Genomic DNA, 13,613 nt, shown 5'->3' on the forward strand with positions numbered 1-13,613 from the left:
TTGGTTTTTAATTTATGAGAGTATAATTACAGCACTTTCTCCTTGATTTTTCTCCTTCCAAACCCTCCCATATGCCCTCAGATCTTCTTCAAATTAAGACCCTTTCTTTCATTAATTGTTACATTATCTGCTAATATTTTTGTGAAATTGCTATGTACTTTAGTGGCAAATTTTCCTTGTAAATACTGTGCCTAAATTGATATGAAAGTTATGTTGATTCTATAGGGTTTTATTCTGAGTTATTTGGACATATATTCAGTGCATTCTGAACTTACAAGATCCTCTTGCCTCACCCTCTGAAGTGTGTTATACAGGTATAAAACTACCCTAAATGGCAACATGAAAAGATTTTTAAACATTAATCTTTCTGGGTTTGCAGAAAGAATTTTCCAACATTTGGCCTTTTCTTCACCAATATAAATTTCCAGGTCTGGGTTATTTTTATTGTTGCTATATTCAGGGTGCGACTTATGTTTTAAACTTAGAAAAAACTCTCTAGAAATTGATAACTTTTGAAGTAAGTTTGGTCATCACTTTTTTTCAATTATTTGTTTGCTTTAACCCACTTTGTCAAAGTTGTGGGTAAGGAAATAACTGTAGTAGTGTTATTCATTACAGTATCCTTCTATTATGGAGAGAGGTAGTTTAGGAACCCCTTTATTTGTTTTCTCTTGGCTTGAATGTAAATTGATTATAAGTTTATTAAAGTTAGCATCACAGTGCTGAGTTTTACACTTTTTGTGAAATGTAAGCACTGTTTTAAATTTTCCATTCAGTATGCCTATGTTGTACTCATTAAGTTTTGTTTTGTTGTACTTTCCTTTTTATTCAGTTCAAAATATTTTCTAATTTCTCTTGAGAACAATGTTTTGTTTTGTTTTTTTTTGTTTTTGACTCATGAGTAACTTAGAAGTGTGCTGTTAATTTCTGTTATTTGGAAACTTGTTGTCTTCTTGTCTGTTACTGATTTCTAATGCAGTTTTGTTAGAGTCTGAGAATCTACTCAGCATGATTTATTTTATTTGACTTTGCTATGGTTTAATTTCATATGTAATCCCTGTTGTTTAATATCAGTGAATTTGAAGTCCTTCTTTATGATGTTTTTGGTATCATAGTTGGTAAGTGCATGAATGAGACAGTTGACACTAGGTTTCAAGGTTTTAATTTTTTGTTCATCTTCTTGTCCAGTTAGCCTTCTGATTATTGCTTGTGGATGACAGTTGGACAAGTGTGAGTGATAACTTGTCATCCACATTTTTCTTATCAAGTTTTCTCTTACCAGCTTTGTGTGTATTCATGATATACATGTACATGCATGCTCATATTTGTAAAGGCACAGGTATAACCTTTGTGCTTGTTGTGCACTCGTATGTGCCTGCATGAGCAGATGGAAACTAGGTCTCTTCTTAATAATTCTCTACTTCATAGAGCACACTGGAATCTTTCCATTGAATCAAAACCTTGCTAATTCATTTAGTATCACTGAGCAACTTGTCCTGAGTATCTCCAATTGTTACTTGAGTACTGAAATTATTGTGAGCTGCCCCAGCATTTGTATGGTTCTGGGAATCCAATCCAACCCTAACTCTGCTCCTCACATTTACATGATATGTGTTTGATACACAGAGTCATTTCTCAAGCATTCATTCATTCATTCATTCATTCATTCATTTTTACTAGCTTAATATGGTTTTCTTTTCATGTTCTGAATTTTAATTGTGGGTATTAATTTGGTTTTGCTGAGATTGGCTTTCTGCCACCTGTGCTGATACCAACTAGACTCAAACTCATAGAAGTCCCCTTGCTTAAGCCTTTAAATGCTGGGATTATAAACATGTGCTGCTATGTTTAGCAAAAAAGTATATCTTTTATGATGTCAATTTTGTCTGACATATCATTAGTATTTTCACGGCATGTCATTCTCTACCTTATTGTTAAAGTACTTCTGTGTAATGGTTAACACAAATTTGTTGAGATCCTTTGAAAAGAACCTAGCAGATGAGCCTATGAGAGTACCTGTGAGGACTTATCTTGTTAGTTTTATTGAGGTGGAAAGTCTGTAAAATCTGGGTGAAACCATCCCATGGCTTAAGTTCCTGGACTATATAGAAAAAAGAAAATGAGCAGCATACAAGGATATGTAACTTTCTGACTTGTCATGTCATAGTGTACTCAATGTGACCAGTTGCCTTGACAACACTACTATAATGAACGGTAACACTGAATACACAACAAAATCATCACTTTCTCCTTTGATTTCCATTTGTCAGGGTGTTTGATTACAGCATCTGAAAACTTAACCAATACATGATATCATTATTTTAATTGTAATTTTTTATTTTAATTTTTCAAGCAGTTGATTGAATGGTTTAAAAAAGAGGAGAAGGGATCAAACAAAATCAGAGATGAAAAGAAAAATATTACCCACCAACACCATACAAATACCAAAAGATCATTTGAAATTCCTATGAAGAGTCATATACAAACAAACTTTTTAATTTGGAGAAACAGACAAATTCTTGGGCATATACATTTAATCAGTCCTTTATCATGAGGTAACAGAAGGGCTAAAACCAGTATGTTCATAAGTCATAGAACTGTATAAACAGTATAGCCTCCTTTACTAAAGAAATACATACATACAAGTGACACTTATACTGACTGAGATTATATTTATATATTTACAAATATATAGATGTAATATATTTATATTTCATGTATTATATATCATATTGTGTAATTATAAATACATGTACAATATATATTATTTATTATAGAATAGCATATATTACAATATATTTTTATGTTATATATTTTTAAATTTATATTATATATTCATATTATAAAATTATAAATGAATTATACACACATACTCTGCTTATAGATGACATAGCATAATATTTGGCACAAAACTATTAGAACTAATAAATAAAATCAGCACAGTTACAATGATACAAAATCAATAAGGAATTAAAAGTTTTATTGTATAGTAATGGCAATTTGAAGTAGAAATGAAGACTGCTATCTCATTTACAGTAGCTTCAAATATATAAAAGGATACTGCATAACTATATATAAAAGATACTGAGTATTAAAATTATAAAATATTAGTGCAACAATTGACAGTATCACAAAAATTAAAAATAGACATTTTGTATTATGGATTGGAAGAATTAATACTTTTGAAATGCACTCAAAGCAATTCAACAAACACTGCAAATTTGTCATCTTAAAACATCCTTATTATACACATATAATAAATTAAAACTATTCATATATATTTTTCTTAGCATATTATTTATTTCAGATAATTTGCCTATAATTATGTAAGTTAAAACAATTTAAAACTAAACATTTTTTAAATGCTTTAAATTGACATTTAGATACTATTTTGTTTTTGTTTTTGTTTTTGTTTTGTTTTGTTGAGACAAGGTTTCTCTGTATAGCCCTGGCTGTCCTGGAATTCACTCTGTAGACCAGGCTGGCCTCAAACTCAGAAATTCGCCTACTTCTGCCTCCCAATTGCTGGGGTTAATAGCATGTGCCACCACTGACCGGCTAGGTACTATTTCTTAAATGAATAAAAATATTGAGATACTGATATAAAGATTTTGGAATAGCTTTATTCACAGTTTTTATACTCAGTATTATTGTAGTTATTATATAGTTAATACTTCAACCATATAATTGGATGTATAATTGTTGATTGGATGGTTTAAAAAAGAGGAGGAGGGGTCAAACAAAATCAGAGATGAAAAGAAAAATATTACCTACTAACACCATACAACTACCAAAAGATCATTTGAAATTACTATGAAAAGTCATATACAAACATACTTTTAAATTTGTTTAAAAGTATAATTTGTCCTTATACTTAGGTCTTATCATTCATTAAACATATAAACACTGTATAGTTATAACAAAACACTAAAAGCCTAATCATAAGCAATGAGGAAATCTCTACAATATACTAAGGTCAGCTGCACCAACTTTGTTACCTTAAGAGATGACCTTTAGTCAGTACCGAAACAAATGGTATTCCATAATTCACAATATCTCCATCCTTTCCTGCCCAAGAATCACAGCTTGCTCATGTTTGTGTTCAGAAATTTCTGGTATGTACTGGGACTCAGTGATGTGACTGAACAGATGTTTTGAAACTATGATAAGTATAACCAAAATGTAGAGAAGAAAAGAGTTTTGTAGAGCAAGATGCTTCCATTAGCACAGGAAACTCAGCCTTCAGCCTCCACTTGGAAGAGGTAGGCTTATAGATTTGCATCACCATGATTGGCCTTTATTCCTTTAATTTTAATGTAAGTGACTAGCATTTAATCAAAGAGTGTTTGTTCCTCATATATGTAGTTTAATGCAATATACACTATGAAAACAATCTTATCCTCATTTCAAGAAGATAATGAACTCTCTTCACTCAGACTTCTCATCTTCCCTTCCCCACCCCCCCAACTCCCCCCCCCCCCCGCCCCGCCACACACACACACACACACACACACACACACACACCTTTTCTTCTTTGACAACACCCAGGGCATTTTTTTCTGATAGTTCATTTTTGCAATAGAATTGTCCTTTTAAAAGTGGCCTATTAAAATATTTTAATTTTATTGTTTGTCCATTTGTTTAACTATGTCCACTTGGTTGTGACTGGATACCCTAAGTAACTTGTCCCTAGAGAAAACAAATTCTTTCTCTCTCAGCAGCTATTGATTGCCTGTAGCTTTTCATCCAGAGATGAGGTCTTGTGAGATTTTCCCTGTCCGTGCTGGCATGTCAACTGGTGTTGTCATTATGCAGGTCTTGTTTAGTCAACCATACTGTTGGGATTTCATAGATGCTTCATGCCTGACATGTCTAGAAGATACTACCACTAAGCAAGTATTCAAGTCCTTTGGATTTTGTAATCACTCTGTTACCCATGAAAAATGTTACATGTAAAGTAAATAAATAAAAAATTAATGAAAGAAATTCAGAGCGAAAGTTTAAAATAAATTAATATATGATGATAAAATATTTGAATATTTTAAGATTTATTAATTTTTTAAGGTATAGTTTTAGTAATAGGAATATATCCTAAATAAAGAGTTTCAAACTAACTTAACTTGAGTTCTCTATAACCTATACCTCAAGAATGTTTTGGATAACAGGGTTAACTTGTAGTGAGGAGTGGCTTCAAACTCATAAAAATTTGGGGCTCAGTTGTGAAATTGTACATGTAGATCATCACACTGATTCTCTTTAGTTTTTAATTTTAATTTTATTTTTTATTGGATATTTCCTTTATTTACATTTCAAATGTTATCTCCTTTCCCAGTTTCCCACTTGGAACTCCCCTATCCCACCCCTCCTCTCCCTGCTTCTATGAGGGTGCTCTCTCACCCACCAACCCACTCATCCCTGCATCCCTGCCCTGGCATTCCCCTACACTAGGGCATCAAGCTTTCACAGGACCAAGGGCCTCTCCTCCCATTGATGCCTGACAAGGCTATCCTCTACTACATATGTGGCTGGAGCCATGGGTCCCTCCATGTGTACACTTTGGTTGGTGGTTTAGTCCCTGGGAGCTGTAGGGGATCTGGTTGGTTGATATTGTTGTTCTTATGGGGCTACAAACCCCTTCAGATCCTTGGGTACTTTCTCTAACTCCTCCATTGGGGATTCCATGCTCAGTCCAGTGGTTAGCTGCAAGCATCCACCTTTGTATTTGTCAGGTTCTGTGAGAACCTCTCAGGAGACAGTTATATAAGGTTCCTGTCAACAAGCTTTTGTTGGCATGCACAATATTGTCTGGTTTTGGTGACTGTATATCAGATAGATCTTCAGGTGAAGATCCATGGATGGCCTTTCCTTCAGTCTCTGCTCCACACTTTGTCTCCATATTTCCTCCTATGAGTATTTTGTTCCCCCTTCTAAGAAGGAGTGAAGTATCCACACTTTGATTTTCCTTCTTCTTGAACTTTATGTGGTCTGTGAATTGTATTTTGGGTATTACAAGCTTCTGGGCTAATATCCACTTATCAGTGAGTGTGTACCATGTGTGTTTTTTTGTGAGTTTGTTACCTCACTCAGCATGATATTTTCTACTTCTATCTTTTGTCTAAGAATTTCATGAAGTCATTGTTTTCAATAGCTGAGTAGTACTCCATTGTATAAATGTACCACACTTTTGGTATCCATTCCTCTGTTCTCTTTATTAATAGTTAGAATAGTAAAATCTTAATTTGTGGGAGAAACTAGTTTGTAGTGGTTTGAATATGCCTGCCCCACAGCAAATGGCACTATTAGGAGGTATAGCCTTGTTAGAGGAACTGTATCACTGAGGAAACATGGATTTAAAGTCTCATAAATATGCTCAAGTCTTCTCAATGTGACCCTGACCCTCTTCCTGGCTGCCTAAGGCATATAGTCCACCTTCTGTTGACTACAGATTTGTTGTGCTCTCAGTTCCTCCAACACCATATCTATCTGGACACTACCATGCTTCCCACTATGATGACAATGGAATGAACCTCTTAAAGTTTCAGCCAGTCCAAACTAAATATTCTTTATAAGAGTTGCCTTGGTCAAGGTGTGTCTTCACAGTAATAGAAACTCTAACTAAGACAGAATTTGATGCCAGAGACTGGGATATTATTGTCATAAGCTTGACCATGCTTTTGGTTGGAAGAATATAGGTTTTGGGACTTTTAAATAGGAAGGCAGTGGAATTTAAGTATAGGTTAATGGGCCATAATAGTAAAAGGATAGAAGACAGTTCTAAGAGTGATTTGAACTGTGGGGACTGGGCTCATGAGATTTCATAGAAGAATTTTATTATGTTGCCTAAAGACCTTTCTTGTGATATATTGGTGAAGATTGTGGCTGTTGTTTGCCCTTGTCCAAAGAGTCTGCATGAAGTTAAGGTGAAGAGATTTAGATTAATTGCATTGACAAAGGAAATTTCAAAAAATCCTACCATAGACTTTGTCCTGTAGTTCACTCTTGTGAAGAGTTTCCTGATCAAGAATTGCAATCTTAGAAAAGAAAATATAAAATTCAGAGACATTTTTTAATGCACTGTCTGGAAGCATCTCTTTATCAATAAAAAGCTGATGGCTTATTAGCAAAAGGCAGGAAGTAGTAAATGGAAGTTCCATTTGAGAGACTGGATTCTGGAAGTCAAGAATAGAAAGATTTTGCCCCAATCTCTGAGATGATGGATGCATGAAACAGGGGAGAGATAACTGGCCTTATGACAGAGTTTAGACTAGTTTAAACAAAATAACTGAGTTACTTTTTAGTGGAAATAATTCAAAGGTTATACCCTAGGCATTTATTCATAAATAATTAATTATTTGAGTCATTATTTTAGGAACTGAGCACAGGAGGTAACCCCCAAGCCTACTACTACAAAGTATATGGTTCAAGAATTAAAGGGGTACCAGGAAGTGGAATGTAGCTAAATCCCATGTTCAAGAATATTAAATGGGCCCTGTGTTCTATCCAGTAGATGACTGTGAGCATCCACTTCTGTGTTTGCTAGGCACTGGCATAGCCTTACAAAAGTCAGCAAAATCTTACTGGCATATGCAATAGTGTCTGGGTTTGGTGGTTGTTTATGGGATGGATCTCCAGGTGGGGCAGTCACTGGAGGGCCAGGAAGTGGGAGTGGGTGGATTGGGGAGCAGGGCAGGAGGAGGGTATAGGGGTCTTTTGGAGAGGAAACTAGGAAAGGGTATAGCATTTGAAATGTAAATGAGAAAAATCTAATAATAAAAATATATCAAATACAAAAAAAAAAAATAGTAAATGGAGTTAACAGACTGCTGACCTCAGGGCAAGATCCCATGCAGCTAAGATCATCATTTATGTGCTTGCAGTTGAACAGGGGATATTTAGTGTTTTCATTTGAACTTAAGGAGATGTAATTGTGTGTCAAATTGACAACCAATGAATTATGATGGCTATTCTTAGTTGTGACCTTGACTATATCTGGAATGAATTATAATCCAGAAATAGGGGGTACATCTGTGATCTCGAATGTGAGGCTGGAAGACATAGACTTTTGATCTGGATGTTGACATGGGATGACACCAGCTTTTTTCCCAGATCTCGAGGCATAGTGGCCATGAAAACTTAGGTCCAGGGATGGTGGTACATTCCTCTAATTCCATCACTTAAGAATAAAACGCATCTTCATCTCTGAGTTCAAAGTCTGTCTTCAGAGCAAGTTCTAAGACAGTCAAGCTTAGGTAGTAAAGAAAATCATTGAAAACAGGAAACTAATAAAGATGGAATTGAAATGCAGGGGTTAGGTTCCAGCCCCACCAAGCAGCAGAACTTGGCAGCTTCAATCACATGGTTCTGGCTTTAGAGTCAAGAATAGAAGGGTTTATGTGAACAATTGATACTGGTTAGCAGAAGTTAAGACATTAGTGTTGATTATGAAGAGACCAGCATCACTGAGGTCAAATCTTCTGAGGAGTGTTTACTGAGAACACAGAAAACTATGTTTCAGAGATAGAACTTTTTCTGGGAGCTGGACTTAGTAATATATACAAATCACCAAGGTACCACTGTTTTTGAAGGTGTTGTAGGGTCATGGGGAGAAGTGGGGCCTTGGTACTCTGAGAAGCCAGGAGAATAAATTTCTAAAGGTGCAGCTCCAGTGGCAGTTGAAGGCCCAGGACTGAAGGAGTCATACAAAGAAGTTGAGGCTTAGCACCATAAAGAGAGCCTATGAGAGACTATTTGAAAGTGCACTCTTAAGCACAGGAAGATTCTAGCATAATGGAGATGCTGGTAACATAGGATGACCACCAATAACAGTGGAGGGGAGTCAGCCAGAAGCTAGAGTACTACATAAACCACAACTGGAGAAGCGATCCAAGCTCTTTGAAGGAGCCCAGAAGATCATGTATTGACTTTTCATGATAGGAACAGGAAGTTGTGATGTTGAAGTTTCCTTAGAGACTCCAAGATGTTAGAGATGCCAGAGCAATAGGATACCTGCCGAGAAAAACTGCTAATAAGAAATTGAAGCACCTCAAGGGAAAGAATTATGTTGCAGCCAACAAATCTGAAAGGAGATGGAGATCAGATGTGAAGATGAAGAGTTTGGTGTTTGCCCAACTAGCTTTTAGTCTTGTTTGGACCATTATTTCTTCACTATGATGTTATAATGGTAGTATATATCCTATGATGTTAGAAGTATGTGATCTCCTTTTTGATTTTCATTTTATAACAGATTACAATTAAGAATTGTTTGAAACTCAAAAGAAACTTTGAACTTTGGATTTTAAGAATCGTTGAGACCCTATAAACTATGAAGATTTCTGAAGTTAGATTAAATATATTATGCATTATGTTATGGCTAGGTATGACCCCCATAGATTCTTGTGTCTGAACAAGCCTATGAGTGCCAGGGAGTGGAATGTTGTGGTTTGGATATGCTTGGCCCATGGAAGTGGCATTAAAATAAGATGTGGCCTTATTGGAGGACTTGTAGCCTTGTTAGTAGAAGTGTGTCAATGTGGATACAGAGCTTTGAGAGCTTATGTGTGTGTGTGTGTGTGTGTGTGTGTGTGTGTGTGTGTGTGTGTGTATGTGTGTGTGTGTGTGTGTATGTGTGTGTGTGTATCTGGTCAGTGTGATGCATACTATCCTCCTAGCTGCCTATGGAAAATAGACTGCTGATCAAGATGTAAAACTCTAGGCTTCTATATCAACATGCCTGCCTGGATACTGCCATGCTTCCTACCATGATGATATCAGACTAAACCTCTGAAACTACAAGCCAGCCCAGTTAAATGTTTGCCTTTATAAGAGTTGCCTAGGTCATGGTGTCTCCTCACAGCAATGGAAATCCTAATGAAGATACTACTGTATAAAATAAAACTTAATCTTATGTAGACTTAGATTTTTCTAAACCTACTTTTAATGAAGGTTTTCAAATGCTTAGACTCCCTCCATCTAGCTCATCATCCAAATATAGGGGAGAAAAGATGGGAAATAGATCAAATGGATGTGGAGCTCTTTAGAAGTATTGTTTGAGGTGATTCCAATCTCCATTTGTCAGGATACCAACCAGCAGTCCAATTCAGTAGTATCAGGATATCAAACAGGAATCAGCAGCGATCCTATGATCCAGCATCCAGGACTCTGCTGCTAGAATTGGCACAAGTCGGTGGGAACAAACAGATTACCTGAAGATTCCAGGAGTTCTCAGCTTTTCCTCTCTCAAAGAAGTGAAGGTCAGAGAAGACATGGGACCAACCAACCAAGGTGTTGCAAAGCTAGCCATTCAAGCACTCCATCACTGTACATTGAGTCCTATTTATACTTTCTCCAAACATCATGTGTCCTCTCACAAGTCTTGCCTTATCAAAACACCATGAGTCTACATCAGAAAATGCCACATGAGTCTTCATCACATGCTATATCCAGGAACTTCCACTTCAACTATATGACCACCATTAAATTTCCTTGCAGATAAAGGAACTGCTCACTTCACTAGAGAGATGGATATTTGACTTACTACTTAAAATTAAGTGTCTAATGAAATGAAGATAGAAGGCAATGCTATATGTCACTTCTAGATGAGTTAATGAGCCAAATTCTTATAAAGTATCTTAGATTTTAATAGACATCAGTACTGGGTTTTCACTTTATTACTCATATTTAGTGTTATTTAAAGTTGAATATTCCTTTGGTTTTTAATTATTAGATATTTTCTTTATTTACATTTCAAATGTTATCCCAAAATTTCCCTATACCCTCCCTCTGCCCTATTTCTAACATCTTGCCAAATATGAAACTGTAGGTAGACCAGGTTACATTGTAATTCTTACATTTATCTTGGAATGGATTATCTTTCATCATCAATTTAAAAAAATTCTTCATTTAACACAGATCAATTTTATCTTCTTGCATGTAGTACACATCCCACATACTCTTCTAAAAAGTGGACTTTGCTTAATTATTTTCCAACTTCATTATTTGCTTACCTTGATATTTTGAGGTCCTATGATTTATTTGAAGAGTTTTCAGTGAGAAATTTATTTTTCATTCTGATTCTCTACCTCCCACCCTTTCTGTCTGTGCAACATTGCATTTCAAGGACATCTCCCTATGTATTTACTGACTCTGAGGACTTAGATGGACATCCTTAGCACATTCAAGTAACATTAATAGATGTTATGGATATTTTAATGACTGAGAGAAAATATTATATATATACATATATATATATATAATATAGTTAATGAATACTATAGATAATGGCTAGTATTACTTTTATTTCAATCTTTAATTAACTGCTTTATTTTCTCTAAGTTCCAGTCACTAACTTGAAATGTAGCACATATAATAGATGAGAAATTCAGAATTGTCATTAGTTTGATTAGTCAAAATGGAGACATTTATTGAAATAGCACTCTCTTCCTTACTATAAACCTATTTTAAGGACTGGAATTCTTAATTGTTCAACTGGATTTGTTGGTATAAATAAAATAATAAGGAAGCAAATTCAATTTAGGGACTGGCTTTGAAAACTGATTTCCATGTATTTTGCTTTACATGTCACAATTAAAATTCTTCCATGGCTTTGTCAGACAGCAGTCAGTTAATATTGAACAGCTTTCTAACTAAGGGTTGACAGTTCTCGGAAGGAATTGTATTCAGAAATTTATGTGGCTTATGAACTGACAGAGTCTAAGATGATTGGCCTTTAGGCCTGGGATCTTGGGTCAGGCTACTGGTAAAGTTCAGTGACTGAGAAGGAGGTCAGTGATTACTATTTATAATTTGTTTTCTGATAATTTTATCATGCACGTGCACTCAGAGGCCATGGGTTGAGGTCTGTAAATTGAAACAAATGAATAAAAATATGTAAAAGTAATTCCGGCAATTTTCAAAAGCACTAAGGTATTTGTTATATTCATTTATATTAGTATTCTTTATGCATTAACTAGAGAGCAGAGGCAGATAATAGCAAGTGGCCTGTGCTGAATCTATTTTCTACTGTTTAAGATTTACGTATTTATGCAACTGACATTGACAAAGAATTACAAAAGTCATGATAAAGTATAAAGAGGGGTTATTTTAATGTAAAGCCAAAACAAAATTTCTCATGGAAACTTCCTTCCTCTTTTAATGCTTGGGTTTGAGTTGCTTTATCTTCTTAATATGTATCTTACAATTTCCATCTAAAACATGTTTTTCATGTTTATCTAGACTTCTCATCATTGGTAAGAGAGAGTCTTCCTCTCTCAGTGTGGGTAAATTCTGAGAAGGTTTTCTTTAAAGCCAAAGGCCTACTGCACTTGACAAACACAAATTGTACATGACAGTTTCTATAATCTTCCTAGGAAATTTTATTTCATGGTTACTTAATGAAATTAGTGCTATTTTGGAAAAAAATGTGTTCTGTTATTATACTTTAAATTAGTACTAAATTTAAAATAATAAAATGGCATTTATTTCTTGGCAAAATATCAGATCGCTGATAAATTTATAAGAGAAAAGAAGAAGGTAACTCTAAAACATTTTCTTTTGTACTGTTTGGTTTTCACAGAAAGATGTTTTCATGGAGAACACAAAGTCATTTGGGAAGAAGATAGTTATGCAACTGACAGCTAATCAGACCAAGCACATAAAAATAACAGGGTTGTAACAATTTCCAAAATGCCTCACTCATTCTTAGGAATTAGTTCAGAGATTTTTCTTATATTTTTTTTCTTAATGAGCCAAAAGAAAGAAAAGTCACATATCAAATAAGTACACATTGTTATAAAATTGATAAATTATGTCAATATTTGAAAATGAATCTTGGCTAGACAAGCCATCCATTACTGTGTAGCCCTCTTTGTCATCCCATAACTTTTACAAGATCTAGTACATCTGCCATAAATAAACATGATATGCCAAATGACTAGAGGAATTAAATTTAAACTTAACTTAGAACATAGCTTAAAATTCTTATTAAAAAATATAAAGAGTGGGAGATCTGGGATATCTAGTGGGAGATCTAGTGGAGATGTAGTGGGAGACTGGACTGTTGTGTGACTTTATTTTTAGGGGATGTGAAAAAAAAATGTCTCCACACCAAGCGAGGAGACTGACAACCAAACAAAGAATGGATACTGCTAAAGTCTATTTTTGTTTGGTTTGGGAATAATTGTAGGACTATATGATAAGAGGTAACTTACATAATTCAATGATAGCTGTATTTTCAAAACTTACCCTCAGCATGTATAACAAAAGCTTGAAATTTGAAGCAACTGCACCAGATACAGAGTCAAATGTTATAGTTCCCTTCCTGGTTCAGTTCATTTGAACCTTTTCCTGGGAGCTAGCAATCTTTTTTTTTTTTTTTTTAGGCATCTTGTTTTATCTCCATTTTTTATTAGATAATTTTAAATATACATTTCAAATGCTATCCTCTTCCCTTGTTTCCCCTCCAACCCCCCCCCACTACATTCCCACCCCCCTCACCCCCCACTCCCCATTGACCAACCCACCCACTCCTGTTTCCCTGTCCTGGCATTTCCCTACACTGGGGCATTGAGCCTTCTGAGGACCAAGGACCTCTCCTCCACTGATGTCCAACAAGGCCA

Source organism: Mus caroli, unplaced genomic scaffold, assembly GCF_978045245.1.
Source record: "Mus caroli unplaced genomic scaffold, Mus_caroli_1 scaffold_2, whole genome shotgun sequence".
NCBI lineage: Eukaryota > Metazoa > Chordata > Mammalia > Rodentia > Muridae > Mus > Mus caroli.